We start from the raw sequence: 20,925 nt of genomic DNA, 5'->3' as shown, positions 1-20,925 counted from the left end.
TGTTACCAAATTGCTTTAATTTTAATTTTAATTAATTAATTAATTAATTAATTTATTTATTTTGCCAACAGCTCCCTAAGAAATATAACCAATGGCATGACCCAGCCCAAAGCACATGCTTTTCTTTGTCTCTATTTTATCTTCATAAATTGACTCCGTAGCATAGAAAGGAATGTAAAAAGTGTAGCTTTCTTGGTGAAGCCTAGAACGTCAAGCAGATTTAAAGTGATGAACTTTACCTTGGGCACTGGACTAGTCTCCATTTAAATTATACTTTCTCAAGATTTACATCTCCTACTGGGTGAATCCCCTTAACTTTTATATTCCCCACAACTTCTTCCTAAAAATCTCAATAGTAGAAACAAACTATCTGTTCTGTGTAAACAAAGGCAAGCTATTTACATTTAATCCTGTTGGAAGCAATTTTTTATTACTGCTTATGTATTTATGTGACTAGTGCCTGTCAAATACAAAAAAGCTATTAGATCCAGAAGCAAAAATTGAATTAATGATTGACTATAAAATCTTTAGTAATAGCTTATAAATGTAAATGTGTGCATACAAAAAAAAAAAGCATTGAAAAATAATGTCACAAAATTGTTAAAATTAGTTTGGAAAATTTTTTTTAGTCATAAGATTTACTTATTTAAAAACCTGGAACACCTTTCTAATGACGTATAGATCCCACCTTATAGCCTTGTTTAGGGTATAACACTTAATAACTTTTTTTTTTTTTTTTTTTTTTGAGGCAGAGTCTCGCTCTGTCTTGCCCAGGCTGGAGTACAGTGGTATGAAGTTGGCTCACTGCAGCCTCCACCTCCCGGGTTCAAGTGATTCTCCTGTCTCAGCCTCCCAAATAGCTGGGACTACAGGCACTCGCCACCACACCTGGCTAATTTTGAATTTTTAGTAGAGATGGGGTTTTATCACGTTAGCCAGGCTGGTCTCGAACTCCTGACCTCAGGTGATCCACTGCCTGGGCCTCACAAAGTGCTGGGATTATAAGCATGAGCCATGGCATCCAGCAACACTTAATAACTTTTATAGCCTTTTAAAATAACATATTTATAATAACACAATTTAAAACACATTTTAGTTTATTTAGCTATAATAATGTCCACAATATGTCTAAAATAGATGGATTTCATTTTATATAACAGGTTTTCCATTCATGCTGAAAAATTTTAGAGTATACATAGAAATAGCAGAAGTTAGTTTCGCTCATTTCAAAACTTGAATTTCAATATCAGGAGTTTATATGTTTGTGTTTGTTTGTTAATATTTTTTAAGAGATTACAGTCTCTAAAACAATTTTGTTAATGTTATTATTTTTCTTTTTGATGTAACAATCGACATCTACCATAATGAATATGTATTCCTTATTTTATATTTCATCTGTCTGTTTGTCCTTTTTTATTATGATCTAGCTGTACAAAATATCTGAATGGCCTATGCTTCGTAGCAAATATATGTTGTCCATTGTATTCCTCAAATTAGCATTTCTATCAACAAATTTATTGTGGTAACCAAATGGGGATGGAATAGATATGTTTCCGAATGTGCGAATGTGCTGCCCAGAGAATGGTCTTACTTTTGGCCAAATGTCTTGTAAAGTGCCATATTGATTTTGTTATAAGAAACATTTGATATTCTGAAAAGAAATCAATAGGAGGCCTAAATAATTTAGATACTATCTCTCAAGTCAATATTAACGTTTATTACTTTCCATTAGCTATTTGATGTGACAGTTTTAACTCTACATTTTGTGATTTCATTGTTTATATAGTTGCTTGTAAATATTAGAAAGAGCTCTCCTCCACACATTATTTTTAAACCATAACTAGTTAAATTGACTTTGGTTCTGACACGTAAAATAATTAAAATAATAACTTTTTCCATTCTTTGACTTGTATTTTAATACATCTCTTTCAAAATAAGAGAATGATATAGCTATATATGTATAATTTCAAATATTTTAGTATCTTAAAGAAAATTTTAGAGTTCAGTAGCATTTGTAAAGGAAAGACAAATTAAAAGAAACCCAATTAATTACAATCGTAGCTAATTTACTTTAAAATGACCAAAATGCATTTTATTGCTTATTTATATTTAGTATTTAACAAGCATGATAATTGACTGTGATTATCAAATATTTGTTCCACTAAGCAAAACAGAGTGCAATTGAGTTAGTTCATACTTGTTTCATTAAGCAAAACAGAATGCAATGGTTAGTGCAGAAATTTACAGTCACTTGGGATTCGACTATTTTAAATATTTTAGTCTTAGACAACTCATTATTCAAGGGTTAGTTTTGTAGGTCAATTCCTTGTAATTGCTAAGCTATATTAACACATAGCTTTAAAAATATATGTAATTTTCTCAAATACGCATATTTAACATGTTTAGATAATTAAGACAAACTTATCAGGTCATGCGATTTTAATATAAATCCCTGTCTAAGGATTAACTCTTAGAAGAGGTTAATAGTGTCAGTTTACACATGAATAAATAAAAATTGATAAAAAGAAAAATCAATATTGATGTTTGTTTTTATAATACATTCCTTTTAGTGAGTAATTAAGTAACATGGAATGGGGGCATGAAATTCCGCCATATCTAGATGTGAATCATAACGGTACTCTATAAGCTCAGACAGTCCTTTAGCTTTAGAAACCATGTTTTCTATTCTATAAGTGTTGTTAATAATATTATTTTCTTCAGGGGGTCATTGTGGAGATTTAATAAAATACTGCAACATTAAGTTCTTAGAATATAATCTGGTAAATGGCAAATTATAATTTTTAAATTATTTCACTTTTTAAAGGAAAACCTCTAATTATTTTTCACAATTTCAGAAATTGGTATTTGTATTATAATTATCTACCATAGCTTTTTGTTTGTTTGTTTGAGACGGAGTCTCGCTCTGTCGCCCAGGCTGGAGTGCGGTGGTGCGATCTCGGCTCACTGCAAGCTCCGCCTTCCGGGTTCACGCCATTCTCCTGCCTCAGCCTCCCGAGCAGCTGGGACTACAGGCGCCCGCCACCACGCCCGGCTAATTTTTTGTATTTTTAGTAGAGACGGGGTTTCACTGTGTTAGCCAGGATGGTCTCGATCTCCTGACCTCGTGATCCGCCCGCCTCGGCCTCCCAAAGTGCTGGGATTACAGGGGTGAGCCACCGCGCCTGGCCTATCTACCATAGCTTTCAAATTGGCTATTCATCACCACATGATAAGCTTTCTTCTGAGGAATGATTTTCAAACAGAATGATAGAAATTCAAGGGTAGAGTCTTTACTTTATAAAGATGATAATATAAAAATCAAAACTGCTTGTCGACGTAATTGTTTGTATTATATACTTGTATCATATCAATGATTTGGGATGGAGCTGGGGGGCAGTTGGGCTGAAGGTGGATTAACTGAGCCCAATTTCCCCTCATCTTTGTTACCCAGATTCCTGGGAAAGATCAATTACTCTGGACACAAGGACCCCTTGCATAAAGTGGCTACTTCAACTGCTCTGATCACAGCACTTTCACTGACTGCAACTATAGACACAGTAAGTATTTGGGCACACCAGAATAAACTGACAGGCACCTGCCACTTTCTGCGAGTCCTTTCTTGCCCTTAGACAAAACATATCTGATAATATGTTAACGTGTGTATGTGTGTAGATTAGGTAGATAGCTACTAATAGATGACAAGTATAAGTGAATTTAAAATTTTGTAACTTCCTAAGTATTTATTTCTTAATTTTTAAATTGAAGCTAAAAATGTCTGTTAGGTTAATCTGATTTTGCCTCAATAAGCATGTTGTGTGTGTGTGTATGTGTGTTTTCCTTTTCTGTGAATCACAAATGTTTCTGAAAACTTCTAAATTAATTTTTAAAATATATATTTTCAGCATTTACTCACCAAATCTGTAACTTTAAAGCTTTAAGTGTAAAGGGCCAAATTTCATTTTGAACTCTGAGAAGCCAGATATACTCTGAGCCTAAACAATTATGGAACAAAAATATATGAGTCAAAGATGGCTAGAGTAATTGATGGATGAGAATAATAATTAATAGCAAGAAATGGGAAACTGCATGGGAATATTTAAATAGAAAAACAAGAAGCAAATCATGAACAATATTTAATAAACCGGGACAAAAACACAGAAAATATATGAGCATTGCTGTATGCCCAAATATCATTCTTCTAGTCTGTATCTCTTTCAGTGCATCTAAAGAAATGACTTTAGTAGTAAAAAACTCACATTTTTTCTTATGTTTATGCTGTTAAAAATATCAGTTTGGGAACTCACTTTTGACAGACTTTACTCATATCTATATTTTATCACAATTTCTGGACTATATGATGTTTGTTAATAATCTTGTCCCAATCACATGAGGTAATACCTTATATATAGTCATACACTATGTTTTTAAATAATGAATTAAAACGGATTATCTGGGTATTTTATTGAGACCAGGAGGCTTCTGTATAGGAATTCATAGATACACTTATATTTTATTAGTAAATGCTAAAATAACAAAAACAGAATATGGCACTTGCTGTGTAATTACTCTAGTATGATTACGGGTTGGCTGGGAGATGAGAGGCTTTAGATGCCAAACTTCTGCTAAGGATGAAGCCTCTCTAAAGCTTCCGCTATAAGGAGAGATATGTGTTCTAATCATTTCACATTGAGAGAAATCCTCACTTAAGCTGACACTTCAGTACCTTCCAGTTAATTCTGTTGATTAGAACATTTCCTCACCAAGAGCCAAAATTTACCTTTATAGAACTCTTATCAAGTAACTCTAATCAAATTTTCCAACTAAATCATCTGTATTTTGTGGGAATTATAAGAACAAAATATAATTTAGATATTTGGAAATGTATAAAATTATGAAATATAAACATCACTCAATTTTTATTTAGAGATAACTAGATAATCACTGTTAAAGTTTTGATGAATTTTTTCAGATTTTTATACAGATGAGAATATACACACATATACACGTAAATATATGTATTTTTAAACTTTAATATTATAAAAGTAAACATTTCCGTGTTTTATATTTTGCGAATATGCTTTTAAGAATTGTGTAATTATCAGTAACATTGATACAAAATAATTTCCATAGTTCATTTTCAATTTCCATTCTGCTCATGCTGTTTCAGGACATGGCATTGCAGATAACTTGTGCTTAACAATTAGTTTTTTTCAGAATAAGATATTGCTTCATTACACTTTAAACTCTGCAACAGAAGCTCTTATTGTACAACAGTTATTTCTTCAGGAAACTAGGAACATATAATTCAATGGCGTTTTGAATTTGACTTAAGGATATCATCTGGTCTAATAAATAGATTGAAAGGAACAAATAGAATAAGAGATACAGGTTTGGGAGTTGGCTATAAAAAGATAAAATACAGAAATTATATTGGTACTATGAGTTATAATCATTATTGTCTACTTTATGCACTTGCTGTAAATTTTGTGAAATAATAAATTTAATCTATGATAAATAATTGGTGGTGGTAACCTTTGTCTAAGTAAATTAAAACATTCAGCACATGTATTCTTTAGGATACTTTGGAAACAATCAGTGAGATAATCATTATTTGTACACATCTAAATGTGTACTCTTAGACGAAAGTAGCTCCTGCTGAAACTATTTTTAAGCAGAAGAGGAATTAAACATTTCTGGACATCAAATACATTTATAAATATTACTAAAAGGTAGTTTAATCCTTTTAGTAAGATATTGTTCACCTGAAAAACAGTAGAAGGTTAGATTATATTCCTGCCAATCATACCACTGGCTAAAAAAGCTTAATGATTAGAGGGACCAACTTCCAAGTCTCAACAGCATATATCACAAAATATAAATGAATCACATATCTAATGGATGAAATATTACTGAATGCAAAGAAAAATCAAATATTTTTCCACAAATATTTATTGAGTTTCATTACGTTTACACAATTATAATGTGCATTGGGTGGAATCAAAGGAGAAATTCATTTATTTACTAAATACACCCAATATACACTTGCATATATCCATAAAACTGACTTCAATGGGCTTATAAATTGCTCACCATAGAAGAAAAAACATACTTCCAAAAATATATTAAAGAATAGTTTTTCCGTTGATTTTCTTGAATTTTCTATGGAGAAAATGTTGCTTTGAGCAAATTTACAATAGCTTGAACATTTTACTTTTGTATATTTATTCCTCTTGTTTTCTTCATAAGATATACATCTCAGTATGATTTTGAATAATATACCGATACTGATAAGAATGTTAACAATGCTTTTTTCTGATATTCCAAATCACTTTTTTAAAATTATAATCGATTCAGTATGTCAGTTCATCTTTTAAGTTTGTAAATTTATGTCATTTTTATTAGTTCTAAAACTTAAAGTTTGTTTTCTAAGAATTCCAATTTTATTTTCATGAAAATCATTTTCTAGTAAAGTACTCTTCTAATTCTTCCATTAAATCCGTCATAATATAACTACCTATTTTGGTTGTTTGACTAGGTCTCCACATTTTAAGCCACTGAGTCCACCTTGTTTCTATCATAATCCTTGTCTGCTAGTAAAGATTTACCTCAAATCCTGTTTAGGTTAGTCTGTTTAGGTATTAGGGCAGTGGTGGCTTGGATGATATTGAAAGGAAAGATTATTGTTTTCCTGACTTTTGGAGACAATGGGCTTCAATAAACTCTATCCAAGGCTGCAAGATTAGAATGATAACTTCTTATCTGTGTTCTAAAGAGTTTAGTTGGTTCAATCCTTAGAGGCAGTTTCTGACCTGGCCTCTTAGCTTCAAGTTTCACTACAGAAGGGTTCTTTCTTCCCCCAAGCTGGTAAGTCCTGGATTCCCTCCAGCTTTACACCCTGGAGGTCTGTACAGGTACTCTAACCTCAGTAAGTGCATAAGACAGCCTAGCTGCATAGCCATAGCAACTATAACAAATCTTTCTCATGGCAATTCAATTACATTATTATTTAGAAACAGTGTAAGGTGACAAGATTTCCATTTATTTAGACTAACAGTGAATCTTAGTTGGTAATCTCATTGCACATCAAGTTTTGCTTGAGAAAGTCACAGAAGGAAAAAGAAAAGCTATAATTATTGGCACATAGATGAACAAATTTGCACTTCAATTTGCCATGCTCGATATAAGCTGTGAATAAATGTGAAAGGATTCTGCTTCCTGGGGAAACAATAAACTTTTTCAAGAAAGATATTTACTTGAAAACACTTAAACAAACAGAACTGAGATTTATGTGGGTCTGCTAGGACTCAGAAATTCTGCAGAAGTATTATGAGGTAGGATTAAAGAAAATGAAATAACAAAAGACTGAAAGTAAAGAAATTTATCTGGCTTACCTAAAATGAATATTTTTTTCTTTTTTTTGTATAACTCTATTATTATGAAAAAATTTGAACTATGGATGTCAAAAGAATCTTAGAATATAAGCACTAGATACACAGTGATATGACAGAATAAAAGTTAAATATGTGACTGTTAGAAGAGATAATTTCTTTGTCTAGCACTGTGGTCTTTTTACTGCTTTAAAAGCTGGTCTATTTTACTGTTCTATTTTTCCTGTCTTTAAAACATCACCTGGTATTGACATTATTTTAGTCTAAAACATTGTGGTCAATAATTAAATCAATAGTCAAAATCAAAGCTAATCTTCTTTTCAATGAGAAGTACATTTAGATAAATGTTTTTCTTCCATTTATACATCAGAATATTATAAAGTAGTGGGGTTTTATATTGGTTTCATAAGTTCTATACCAAACATGCTGATTTTATTCCATTCACTTAGATATCTACCTTTACATTTTTCACAAAAATAATAAAATCAGGGAACAAAATTGATTACCCTTTGTATTGCAGACACTTTTCTAAGTGTATAACATATACTTATTCAAACAGCTCTGTGAAGTAGATGCTACCATTATCTTTTCGTTGCAGATATGGAAACTTAGACACAAAGAGATTAAGTAACATACACAAGTTCACATGGTTAGAAATGGCAGAATTGAGATTTATTTTGATATTTATTTTAAGTTCCTATTGCCTAGTTGTATTAAGCCCAGCATTCATTAGCTATTCTTCCTGATGCTCTCCCTCTTCCCCACCTCCATTATGCAGCCATAAAAAGGAACAAGATCATGTCTTTTGCAAGGACATGGATGGAGCTGGAGGCCATTATCCTCCACAAACACACACAGGATGCTGTAGATGTGGCAAGGAAGACAGCTATAGCCATTGCTCCAAAGTACTTATGAGAACAGACTCACAATTAACATGTGAACAAATAGGTAAGATAATGACAATGATAAGTTCATAGAGGGAATAATACAGAGGATATAATAGAGAACTATTTGAAGGTATCTAAATGGCAGAGGGGAATTCTCACTGAAGCTTTTTTTTTTTTTTTTTTGGATGAGTGACATTTAATCTAAGATCTAAGTAACAATAGGAGGACAGTCTTTTCAAATGACTTGGAAAAGCATTGCAAGAAGAAAGGAAAATGTATACTAATAACATTTAAAAATACCTGACATATTTGAAGAATAATAAAAAAATAAACTGATGTGGTTAATACTAATGAGTGAGGAGTCTTAATGAGTGAGGCAAGATGCTATATCAGGCAAGGTCTTGAAGACAACAGTCAAGAGTGTGGAACATCCTCTAATTCAATAATGAGCCATCCGAGGTTTTTAAGCAAGATCTTACATTAACCTGATTTACATTTTTGGAAGATGACATGTGATCATAATCCAAAACTCGGCTTATTACAGGAGACAGGCTTGTAGCCTAATGAGTCCAGTGGGTTTGATGTACACAAAGGGCTGTGATAAACTGGAGGGCACATTCTCTTTCTAAAGACATTCAAATTAATTTAAGTAAAACATCTCCCAGCTAGATATGGCCTTCACACATCCAGTTTGTGATACTTCTCTAGCTGTTGTTTAGAAAACGGGTTGTGTAGGAGGCTATTTCAATAATGCAGGCAGAAGATGATGCAATCTTGGTAGATTGCTGGCAGTGGAGATAGTAAGTGTGAGTATTTTAGTTACAGTTTGAAGTTAGAACCAATAAAACTTAGACAAGATGTGGAGAGAAGGTAGAGGAAAATAATGTAATTAAGCTTAACTCCAAGGCTTTTGGACTGAGTATCTGGCTGATTATATCATTTTCTAAGATTGAAGATAATGGAGAAGAAACAGGCTTTGAAGATCATTTCATTTTGGAGATGTTATATTTGAGGTAACAATCAAATTTCCAAGAGGACATTTCAAGCAGTTCAAGACATACATGTGTCTAGAAGTCAGAGGAGATGCCAGTGCTAGACTATACCTTCAAATATACCTTTGGAAATATTGTCTATGCAATGGGACCAGATGAGATCTTCTGAAGAGATACAATCGATATCAAGAACTCCAGCATTGACAGGAAATGTAGAGGAGGTATGTGCAGAAAGGGAGACTAGAAAGGAGAAGCCAGGGATTAGGAAAAACAAAGAAACAAACAAACAGTAAAATCAGAGGTAAGAAATCAAGAAAAGAAAATATTTTAAGAATAAGGAGCAGTAAAACTTAATAAAAGATTTGGATAAACTCCTATAGTAAAAACCAAGAAGTACCAATAGATTTGGCAACATAATGGTTTTTGGTAATTTTGACAATAGAAGTTACAGTTGAGTGGAGAGGACTCAAGTTAGAATGGTGTGTTCTGAAAAGTGAAAAGACGAGGATATACAGATATACAGATAGAGGATATACAGATAGAAACTACATCTATCTCTTTAAGAAATTTTATTCTGAGGAGGAGGAGAGAAATGAGGAATAATTGGAAGGGTATTTATGGTCAAAGAGAAGTTTTATTTTGTCTTTGATTTAACAAAATAATACTGAAATTGTCTGTGTTTTTATAGAATAATATCAGAACATTATAATATTGGACAAGGAAAAAATTTTACATAACAAAACAAGGATTGACATTGTTAAGGTGAGAGGGAATGTATAAGGAGCACACAGAACAGAAATTATTTTGAGAGCTGTAGGGATATTTCTGCTTGTGTAATGAGAAAAAATAAACGTTTACGTAATTACTCATAATGATATATTTGGTGGTGGAAGATGAGGGAATCTGCTTTTGCTTCCATTATCTCAGTGTGGTATAAAGACATGCTCATCAAATGAGGTAGGTAGAGGGCACTGGATAGTTTAGAAGAGGAGACTTTGTGAAATCACCCTTCTAGTGTGTGGGGAAGTAGAGTTGCTTGGGAAGTGTAGTAGGATTGTCATGAAGCATTCTTTTGAACATTCTGGTAATGAATTCAAGTGAGACATGTCCACATGGTTTTACGGTTTTCTCTACCATTTTAGATGGCCCTGTGCGCAAAATAAAAAGTAGATTCATGGGTTGACCTGACATATTAGTTTCCTAGGGATGCTATAACAAAGGACCACAAACTATGAGATATGAATCAACATAAATTTATTGTCTCTCAGTTCTGAGGGCCAGAAGTGAAAAATCAAGGTGGAAGTAGTGCCATGCTCCCTCTGAAAACTTCAGGGGCATCCTATTCTTTTTAGCAACTGTTGCTGATTTAAAGCTTGCAGCTGCATAAATCCAGTGTCTGCCTTTGCAGTCATATAGCGTTGTCCCTCCATGTCTCTGTCTTCACGTGGCTGTCTTCTTATAAGGGCACTAGTTATATTGGACTGGGGCCCACTCCACTCCAATATGACCTCATTTTAAATTATTACACTTGCAGTTAATCTATTTCCAAATAAGTTCGTACTCTGAGATTCAGAAGTCTAGGACTTCAAAACATCTTTTTTGAGGGGAAGACAATTCAGCCCTTAACTTCAGAGTTGGTGTTTTTGCCAGGTAAGACTGAAGGAGAAGGAAAAAGTTAAGCATTTTCTTGTAATGCCAAGAAAGTCGGGTATGTTTTTAGAACACCCTTTCCTCACTTACACAATGAGAACTTTAGCCTCAGTGATCTTTTGTGTACATTCCAACCTTAATATTATATGATGTGTCCTTCTGAATTCTAAACTTAAACTTTATTTTAGTGTTAGTCATACATCTTACTTAGCATTTTAGATAGTATGAGACATTTTAAGGTTTTTCTTCTTGATCTACTTAGACAACACAAAATAAAACAAACATGTAGATTTAACTATTTTAGGAAGATTTCAAAAATAAAGTTGATCACAGGGTTCTAAAATATTTAGCCTGCACATATAAATTCACAGCTATTCATCATATTATTAATGTTACACCGTGTAGAATAAAGAAATCCTGAAATGAAATAAAGCAAGTGGCTGAATTTGAGGTCTGTGGGCTAACTGCAGCTTACCATAAGACTGACACTACTAAGCTTATCTTTATATGAAACAAGAAATAATATCTTGCAGCTCATTGATGGATGCAATTAGTGGCTCTTTAGGAATGTCACTCAATTATTATATAGAACTAAAATAGTTTATTATTATAATTTTTATGATTTCAACATCTATAGGGTAAGAAAACAAAATGTTGCAGCTCAAAAAGCACATCCAATGCTGAGATGGCACTTATTTTTCAAAGGCTGTACCTTGCTTCTAGTTCTGCTTTAATTTTAAATTATCTAGCTTGCTGAATATCTTCATTCTGCAGGATTTTATTAAGCCTTATGGATTAACATATTGCCTTTCATCTCAGGAAAAAATGCATATGTGCTTTTTGATAGATCTATTATTCAAATGACAATGCTATTTGGTTTACTACATTGCGTACAACTTATATTTCAAAATATTATAAAATATTTTCACTGAAATGTAACAGAAAATTTAAAAAGCAACGTAAGTGCTTTTTCTGTCCACACAATAAAGTGAAATTGGCATTTTCTACAAGATAAGAAAGATTCATTTTATTCTTCAAGCCCTCTAGTAATCTTTAAGACCAAATACCTAAACAGATGGAATTAAAATGCTTACATATAATTACTAAACCTTTCAAAATGAAAATTATCCCTCTGTTTTAATTTTTAAAATATGATTATTATAAAGATAATACAAACAAATGAGAAAAATGCAGAATCTAAATGGTTTCTATGTCTTATATGACTGTTATAACCTAGGTCAGTCTCTATTCCCCTTTTTTCTATTTAAATGACTAAAGAAAGCTTCAAATATGTATTTTGAAACAAAGAAGTACACTACTGTAGCACTGATTCTTGCATTTCATTGTTTCTTTGGCTGCCCTAGAGACCAGTCTGCATGAAACTCCTAAGTTTTATTTGACTTTTTATTATGTGATACATTTATGAAGTGCAGGTTGCTACCTCTGCTCATCAACTCACAGATATTTATTGTCATATTTATGCAAACCTTTAAAAATATAACTAAAAGAGAATACACGTTTTTATTATATATGTACTTTTATTATTACATATGAATAATATATAAAATAATGGAATAGTATTATTATTGTAAGCTGTTTATTACATGTGTACAATAAATAAACACTATTATAATTAGCATAATTAAGATATTTTTTTGAAAGTATTATTGTATATAAGAATATTTAATATAGGGTTCTTATTAAGAGTTTACACCCTAGTTGAGGAGAAGGCAATAAATTGCTATAAAACTATGATTTTGGTCTCAGACACAGAGCTAAATTCAGATCCCAATTGTCATCATTTGCTGTCAGTGAGACACTGGGTTTTGTATTTTTCAGGAGAAATCCAAATTAAATTAGCTCGAACATAAAGGAAATTACGAATTCAAACACTTCTTAGGGGCAAGATTTGTTTCATTAACTACTCAATCTAGGAGCTCAAAAAAGTTAGGCAAAGTTCTGTTTCATGACATGTGTATTAGTTCTGATGGACTTCCTTCTGCATGTGGTTTTCTCTTCAATGTCCAGAAAAATGGTCAGTAGCAGTTTTAACATATAGTTTATGTACATGTAAGATAAAAATGTTGAGCTATCTCTCACTATCCTCATTTCATATCTGAGAGAAGAGTCTGGTGAGCCTCATGGCGGGGGGATGGGTCACATGACTTCCCACGTGGCAGGAGGATATTGATATTCATGATGGAGTGCCTAGTGGAATCAGAGAGAGGACATCATTAGAGGAAACACAGTTGTTGTTAAGGAACAAAAGGACATGGTATGAAAAAAATGATGAGAATTTAAAAATAACCAAAGTCCAACTACATGCTTCAATTTTAGCTTTTTAGCTTTTTTTTTTTTTTTTTTTTTGAGACAGAGTCTTACTCTGTTGTCCAGGCTGGAGTGCAGTGGCACGATCTCAGCTTACTGCAACCTCCACCTCCCAGGTTCAAGCAATTCTCCTGCATCAGCCTCCTGAGTAGCTGCAACTATAGGAGTGCACCACCACACCCAGCTAATTTTTTCTATTTTTAGTAGAGACAGGTTTTCACCATGTTGGCCAGGCTAGTCTTGAACTCCCGATATCAAGTGATCATTCACCTCGGCCTCCTAAAGTGCCAGGATTACAGGCATGAGCCAACACGCCTGGCCTAGCTTTATAACTTTAAAATATCAGTGATAATATCTATTTGAGTAACATAAATGTATGTGAAGTGTTAACTCACTGCATGGGACATAGTTAATGCTCATTAATGACATATATAATGTATATTATTATATAAAATAACAGCATATTATTGTTATTATATTTATTTTATACAGAATATATTGTTTATAATACATTATTTCAATTATTGTTAGATTTTAATTGTTACATCATAATAATTGTTAATATATTTTAAAAGTGACTATTAATACTGACTTAACGCATATAAATGTGTACCAAGCACTTGTGCTTGGCGATGGAGAAATAAAAGTAAATCACAGTTCTTTTCTTTGCAACATTAGATTAATTGGATATATTTTTCTATTTATGTACACATACATATATCCTTAAGCATGGGGGAAGGGAGACAGATAATCAGGCACTTAACAAGAGGACATTATGCAAGATGCTGTATTTGACCTATAACAGGTATATGGAAATTCAGAAAGAGACTTTGATTCTAAAATTCTAGACCAAGGACATCTTCAAAGTGAAAAGTGAAGACAATTAAGTGGAACTTCAAACACACAGGAGTTTTTTTAGGTAGAGATAGTGGGAAGGAGATATCAGCATGAGCAATGGATAGAGGTATGAATAGGCATGGCATGTTTAGGAAACTAAGAGCATGTATTAGTTTTCTGTTGCTTCATGGAGTAATCACCACAAATGTATTTTATTCTATTTTATTTTAGCGATAGGGTCTTGCTATATTGCCCAGGCTGGCTTCAAATTCCTGGGCACAAGTGATCCTCCTGCCTCAGCCTCCCAAGTAGCTTGGATTAAAGGCATGGACAATCAACTTGGCTCACTACAACTTTAGCAGCTTAAAGCAAGATGCATTTTTTTAAAAAAAATGTTTATTCTCATGTTTCCATGGGCCAGGTATCTGGGCATGGTTTAACTAGCCCCTCAGGTCATGATCTCCCAAGGTTAGAATCAACAGGCCAAGATTGACAATAACTGAATTTTTGCTAAGAGATTTGAACATTATTTTCTAGAAACTGAGTATCACTGAGAATGTTTAAGCAGGTAAAATCCTTAGGTAAGAAGACTTGACACTACCTTTTGAGATGCACTCTTATCTGGAGGCTGGGCTGAGGAAGAATCCATTTCCAAGCTTATTTGGGTTGTTGGAGGAATTTATTTTCTGTGGCTGTTTGACTGTGGCCCCCATTTTCTTGCTGGTTATTGGCCAGGAGCTACTGTCCACTCCTTGACATGGCCCACATTCCTTGCCAAGTGGCCTTCTTCATTGGCCCTCTCACAATACGGCAGCTTCCTTCTTCAGAGCCAAAAGGGAGAGTCTCTCTCCAGTCTGGTGGATGGAACCTTCTACAATGTAACATAACAATTAAGGTGACTTCACATCACTTTTGCCATATAACACAATCTAATGAAAGCTCAGACATCCCATCATAGTTGCTATATCTTGGTTAAAAGCAATTCACAGATTTACCCTCACTCAATAACAGGTAATTATATAAAAGCATGGATCATTTTAAATAATCTTGAAATATGTTCACTGTAGAGCAATTCAAGTATAAAGTTTGAGAAGAATTGGTTATGAGACTAGAGAAAAAACAAACAGAAGCCATATTATGGAAGGTCTTGCATTTTTACTAAGAGATTTGAACATTATTTTCTAGGAAACTGAGTATCCCTGAGAATGTTTAAGCAGAGAAAGTGACATAGCTATATCTGTGTTTGGGAAAGATGACACTGCAGAGAAAATGAAGAATGAATTGCAGTAGGGATAAAGGAGAGGCAGAGAGAGAAAGTAAAAAGCAGGGGTCCATACTGCATATACTGAGCCTAAATATCACAAAATCTTAATATTTAATAAATAATATTTCCTTTAGATGTTTATATTTTATATTACAGTAGAATATTACTGATATATTGAAAACATTTTACTTAATAAAGACAAAGTTTAGAATTATTTGAACATTCTGGCTCTGCATGGATTCCCTTTGGCTCTGAATATCAGCAGTACACATATTGAATCCATTTGTATTTCCTGTCTTTAAACTTGGGAAATTATTTTGCAACTGAAGATACTTTACGTTTGAAATTCATGATTAAACACAAATATTGTATGTGAATTGCCACATTGCTCCTTTAATTCAGGTAACATTTCATTTTCCCTTCAAAGGCTAATGTTCTTTTGTTTTGCATATGCTGTGAGGCCTAATGCTGACAGCAAAGTTGAATACTAAAACCATCTGTCAGGACCCAGGGGATTTTGCCATTATTCACTGCTTCCTCATGGTGTAAGGTCAATAATACGACAAGGTATATTTCAATAAATATGCAGTGAGAAGATAAATTGTCTCAAAGTAGGAACTACCAGCTGTCAATACAATTAATGACAAAAGACCAGAGAAGTGGCCTTGAGGGAATACAGACCCATTTGGGAATTGATTTCCTTGCGTTCTGAGCTTTATTCTGCAGAATGTCTTTTAGCAGAAAAGAAACATGTGTTAAAAGCAGAATCTTTTAAAAGTATTGTCATTCCACACAAGATCTCTCAAACACCATTGTTACAGGATCTATTTATGTTTTGTTATTGACTGATAGAATTACAGGATGGGATATATATACATATATTTGTTTTTCTACAAATAGAAAAATAACTCATTGTGTTAAAAGGAAGAAAGAAAAGAAAAATGTCTTCAGCCATCTGTGGTACTTGCTACAGGTATAGTATGCTGGCACTGAAGAATTGACTGCTGAGATAATTAATTCTGGATGGACTAAGTTAAGGTTAATGGTTTTCAAGAGTAAGGAAGCAGGGTGACACTTATGTCACAAGCCACATTATATATACGGTTTTTGTCCAGAGATGCAAAAATCTATTGCATTATTTTGAGGTAGATTCACATTTCTAAGAAGAAATAATGAAAAAAATCTAAGGTTAAACAATTATACACCTTGTCAATCTTAAATATTAACAATCTAATGATGTCTTAATCCCTTTTTTAAACTTTTCCTTGAGTATAATTAGTATTCATGGTGCAATCCCATATATTTTCCCTTCTTAGGAAAAATTGTAAGCAAATACTTTGTTTTTCTCTATTCTTTTTTACAAATAATAGTTCATTTGTCTTCAGTGACTAACACTTCAGAAGGAATGAACATACCCCAGTAAGGTATTTAGAAGTCGCATGGTACATCTGACTACAAATGTGATTTGTTTAGTCATTAACAGGAATAATTTTAGGGTCTCCTGAAATTATACTTTGTCTAGGCCACTATTCCCTAAGGTTTGGTTTCATAATGACAAATAAAAATTAAAACAAAAGGCTTAATTTTCCCTATTGAAAATAAGGGAAGAGTCCAGGTGCAGTGGCTCATGCCTGTAATCCCAGCACTTTGGGAGGCTGAGGTGGGTGGATCATGAGGTCAGGAGTTTGAGACCAGCCTGGCCAATAAGGTGAAAGCGTGTCTCTACTAAAAATACAAAAATTAGCCGGGCATGGTGGTGTGCGCCTGTAGTCCCAGCTGCTCGCAAGGCTGAGGCAGGAGAATCGCTTGAACCCAGGAGGCGGATGTTGCAGTGAGCCAAGATCACGCCATTGCACTCCAGCCTAGGCGATACAGCAAGACTCCATCTAAAAATAAAAAAAAAGGAAGAATGAAAGAAAAAAAGAAAATAAGGGAAGACTCCAGGTATGGTGGCTCATGCCTGTAATCCCAGTACTTTGGGAGGCCGAGGCGGGCAGATCACTTGAGGTCAGGAGTTCGAGACAAGCCTGGCCAACATGGTGAAACCCCATCTCTACTAAAAATACAAAAATTAGCTGGGCAATGGTGGCAGGCACCTGTAATCCCAGCTATTTAGGAGGCTGAGGCAGGAGAATTGCTTGAACCGGGGAGGTGGAGGTTGCAGTGAGCAGAGATCACGCCATTGCACTCCAGACTAGGTGTCAAGAGCGAACTCCATCTCAAAAAAAAAAAAAAAGAAAAAAAGAAAATTTACTTTAAACAACTTGTAATTACAAGTTCTTCTCTTCTTTGAAAATGACATAGGTCTTTTGACAGCGTTGTGACCTAGGAATATCTTTTCTCAAGGTCATGAGAGCCATGTCTTTAAAATATAAACATCAGAAAGATAGCACCCTCATCTCCCAGTTTCTGTGGCAAGATATGTGCCTAACTTCAGTGTTCACCTTGCTTCAAATTATAAAACTACATTCTTTCATAAAAATGAGAGAAGTTTGTTTTTCTTTGGAATAAAGTCAATTAGCTAACACACATGGCGATCCCAATTGCCATATAAAGTTATGAGCTGTGTGTAACAAAAAGTGGTGTTGAGTTGTCTTACTTGAGGATTAGTTATTAATCTTGGAAACATGTATGTAAGAGTTGTTTCTACTTAACTATATAAAAGTCTGAGGTTTCTCTTTCCAATATTTTAGCAGAGATATTGTACCTTATCTTGCTTATGATACAAATCACATGCTCTTTAATTCTTATGAAATAATGGAACTGTCTTTTGTCTGTACTACCTTTGTGGAGAGGTCTTTGAAGCAGGGATAATTTTTTTTAACTATATTTGACTCAATGGAGTCTTCCTTTTTCCAAGTTGAATGCATTAAACAGAAGGGTTGTTTACAAGTGGGATGTCTTTGCTTGCAATTCACTGAATATGTCATGAAAATTTGCACTTTGTTGTATGCTGGTCCATTCCTGCCAGTATATCTGTTTTGAATATTCTAGTCATATAAATGATAGTGCTTGCTAAAAAACTGTAAAGAACATAATGTCAATCTTTACTACGAATCAAAGTTACTACATATTGTAGATTCTGTCAAAAAATATCTCTTATATTTTCCATGTGTATTCTAGCTTATCTAAAGGTTTTCATGAAATTTGTTAGTTTCATAATTTCAACGCATTCAAACATAAACTTTAGAAGAAACTGTATGGTCATATTCTGCGAATGTGGGGTAAATGAAGGTATTGTTTTCATAGCAAATCTTACTCTCTTGTATGACACGTATATTGTTAAAATGTCACCTTTTCCTGCTGGAATACCATGTAATGGTTGAACATCCTTTGGTTCTGTTGAAAATAACGTGCTGCCTTTAATGGAGTAGGTAAAATGACATAATGTTTAAAAACAGGGCTTCTGGAGTCAGATTTTCTAACTCAAAATCCTAGCTCTATTCTTTGTTACCTGCGTGAATACTGATGAATTGCTCAGCCTCTAGGCTTCTGCTTCTTTATTAATGAAACAGAAATATGTCTTAAGTCAAGCTCCTTATATAGAGACTCTCTTGTGGATATTTGCTTGGAGATTTATTGGGGACTACTCAGAAGAACAATACCTATAAGGAAGTGAAGGAAGCAGAGTTGTAGGGTCTTTCTTAGGTGGAGCATTAACTTCTGTGAGGCAATCTCTTTGGCTCCAGATCAAGTTCCAAAGGTGACAGACTCAGGTGAAGTCTTTAACAGGTAATACTTCCAGCAGCTGGGGAAATAAATGCTTTGGTCCAGGAAAGGGGCTGAAAGCAGATCCATCCAGACAGCTTAATGCAGAATCCACTACTAAAAGATATTAGTACCTATTACATTTGTTTTTTATTTTCTTTTTTATTTATTTGTATTTTTCATTTTTTGTTTTTCAGAGACAGCATCTCACTCTGTCACCCAGGCTGGAGTGCAATGGCACAATCATGGCTCACAGCAGCCTCAAACACCTGGGCTCAAGCTATCTTCCTCTCTTAGCCTCCTGAATAGCTGGGACTACAGGGACACACCACCATGACCTGCCAATTGAAAAAAAAAAAAAAAACTGTAGAGACAGGGGTTTCACTATGTTGCTCAGGCTGGTCTCCAACTCCTGGCCTTAAGTGATCTTTCCACTTCATCTTCCCAAAGTACTGAGATTACAGATATGAGCTACCTTACCCAACCTACATTTGTTGTTTTAAGATTTAAAAGAATTCATCAATGTAAAGTCCTTAGAATAGCAGCTCATCCACAGAAAATGTACTGAAAATGTTAGCTTGTATTAAAAACTAAATAATTTTCTAGTTCTAGGTTACTTATTTAGGTTGAAATATACTGTTAGCTTATGAGATCTTCTAATATACAGTGCTCTTTCTAGCAAATTTTCTCTGAGAATAACTTTTTGGTTAAATAAAAAATTCATCCAAACCATTACTGGCATCAGTTGTATGAACATTTTTATACTCTACAGGAATTTTTCATGTTCTGACCAAAATTGTTGCAGAAATTTTCAAATTCTGATAAAAATTAATTAAATAGTTAGGATAGAATAGAACAGAATATTAATGTTGATGTTCCTGTATTAATAATAATTTACTATGCTGATATTTACCCTTTCCATAAAGGTGGGATTACAATGCAGATTTTATTAGTTGAGAAAACACTATTTATTGCTTTATTCTCCATCAATAAAGTCAATATGAGAGGCATTATACTCATTTTAATTTCTCTTTTAGAATTGCCCATACAGTCACTTTCCCAGGCATAAACATGCAAAATCTAAGGTCAATATTCAATAAGACTTAATTTCAGATATAATGTAAAATTTCTTATCTTAACTACAACAGTAATTTTCATTGGGCTTAACAAATATTTTTATTATATAGGTTGTTAATACCAAATATATTCACTAGAATCTAAATTTGATACAATGTTATCTTTACATCCATATTAAATGGAAGGTAGCATAGTATGATGATGCTGAGTCTGATGAATTTGGTTTAAAATTCTTTCCTTGCCAGTGAGCCGAGATCATGCCATTGCACTCCAGCCTGGTGACAGGGCAAGACTCTGTCTCAAAACAACAACAACAACAGCAACAACAACAAAAAACAAAACAAAAACAACAACAAAAAAAACTTCTTACTTTGCTACTTATGTAGTATATGTGATCTTGAGCAATTAAACCTCTCTATGTCCAACTTTCCTCATCTATGAAAAGGATATAAATCAGGAGTGTGGCTGGAAGTAGGGAGAAATACATAAATGAAGCACAGAGAATTAATAAGGCAATGAAATTACTGTATAATCCTTCTGTATTGATGAACACATGCTGTTGTACATTTGTCCAAAACTATAGTGTGTACAACGCCATAAATGAACCCTAATGTAAACTATGGACTTTAGGTAATTATGTATCAATGTAGTTTCATCAAGTATAAAAAATGCACCACTCTGGAGGGGGATGTTAATAATGGGGGAGGCTAAGCATGTGTAGGGGCAGAGGACATATGTGGAATCTTTGTACCTTTCTCTCTCAATTTTGCTTTGAACATAAAACTACTCTTTAA

General features: G+C 33.6%; 2 long non-coding RNA genes across 2 annotated transcripts in view; one reads left to right on the top strand and one right to left on the bottom strand.

Annotated features, from left to right (window-relative positions):
- Nucleotides 1–20,925, bottom strand: part of LOC129059064 (uncharacterized) — a 251,055-nt gene that overhangs the window by 171,500 nt on the left and 58,630 nt on the right. The window lies entirely within an intron of this gene.
- Nucleotides 3,444–19,713, top strand: LOC129059063 (uncharacterized). Its single transcript, XR_008524696.2, has 3 exons — nucleotides 3,444–3,557; nucleotides 8,167–8,336; nucleotides 19,252–19,713. It is a non-coding gene; the product is annotated as an uncharacterized LOC129059063 (long non-coding RNA).

Source organism: Pongo abelii, chromosome 3, assembly GCF_028885655.2.
Source record: "Pongo abelii isolate AG06213 chromosome 3, NHGRI_mPonAbe1-v2.0_pri, whole genome shotgun sequence".
Taxonomy (NCBI): domain Eukaryota; kingdom Metazoa; phylum Chordata; class Mammalia; order Primates; family Hominidae; genus Pongo; species Pongo abelii.
This window is presented reverse-complemented; position numbering and strand designations above follow the sequence as displayed.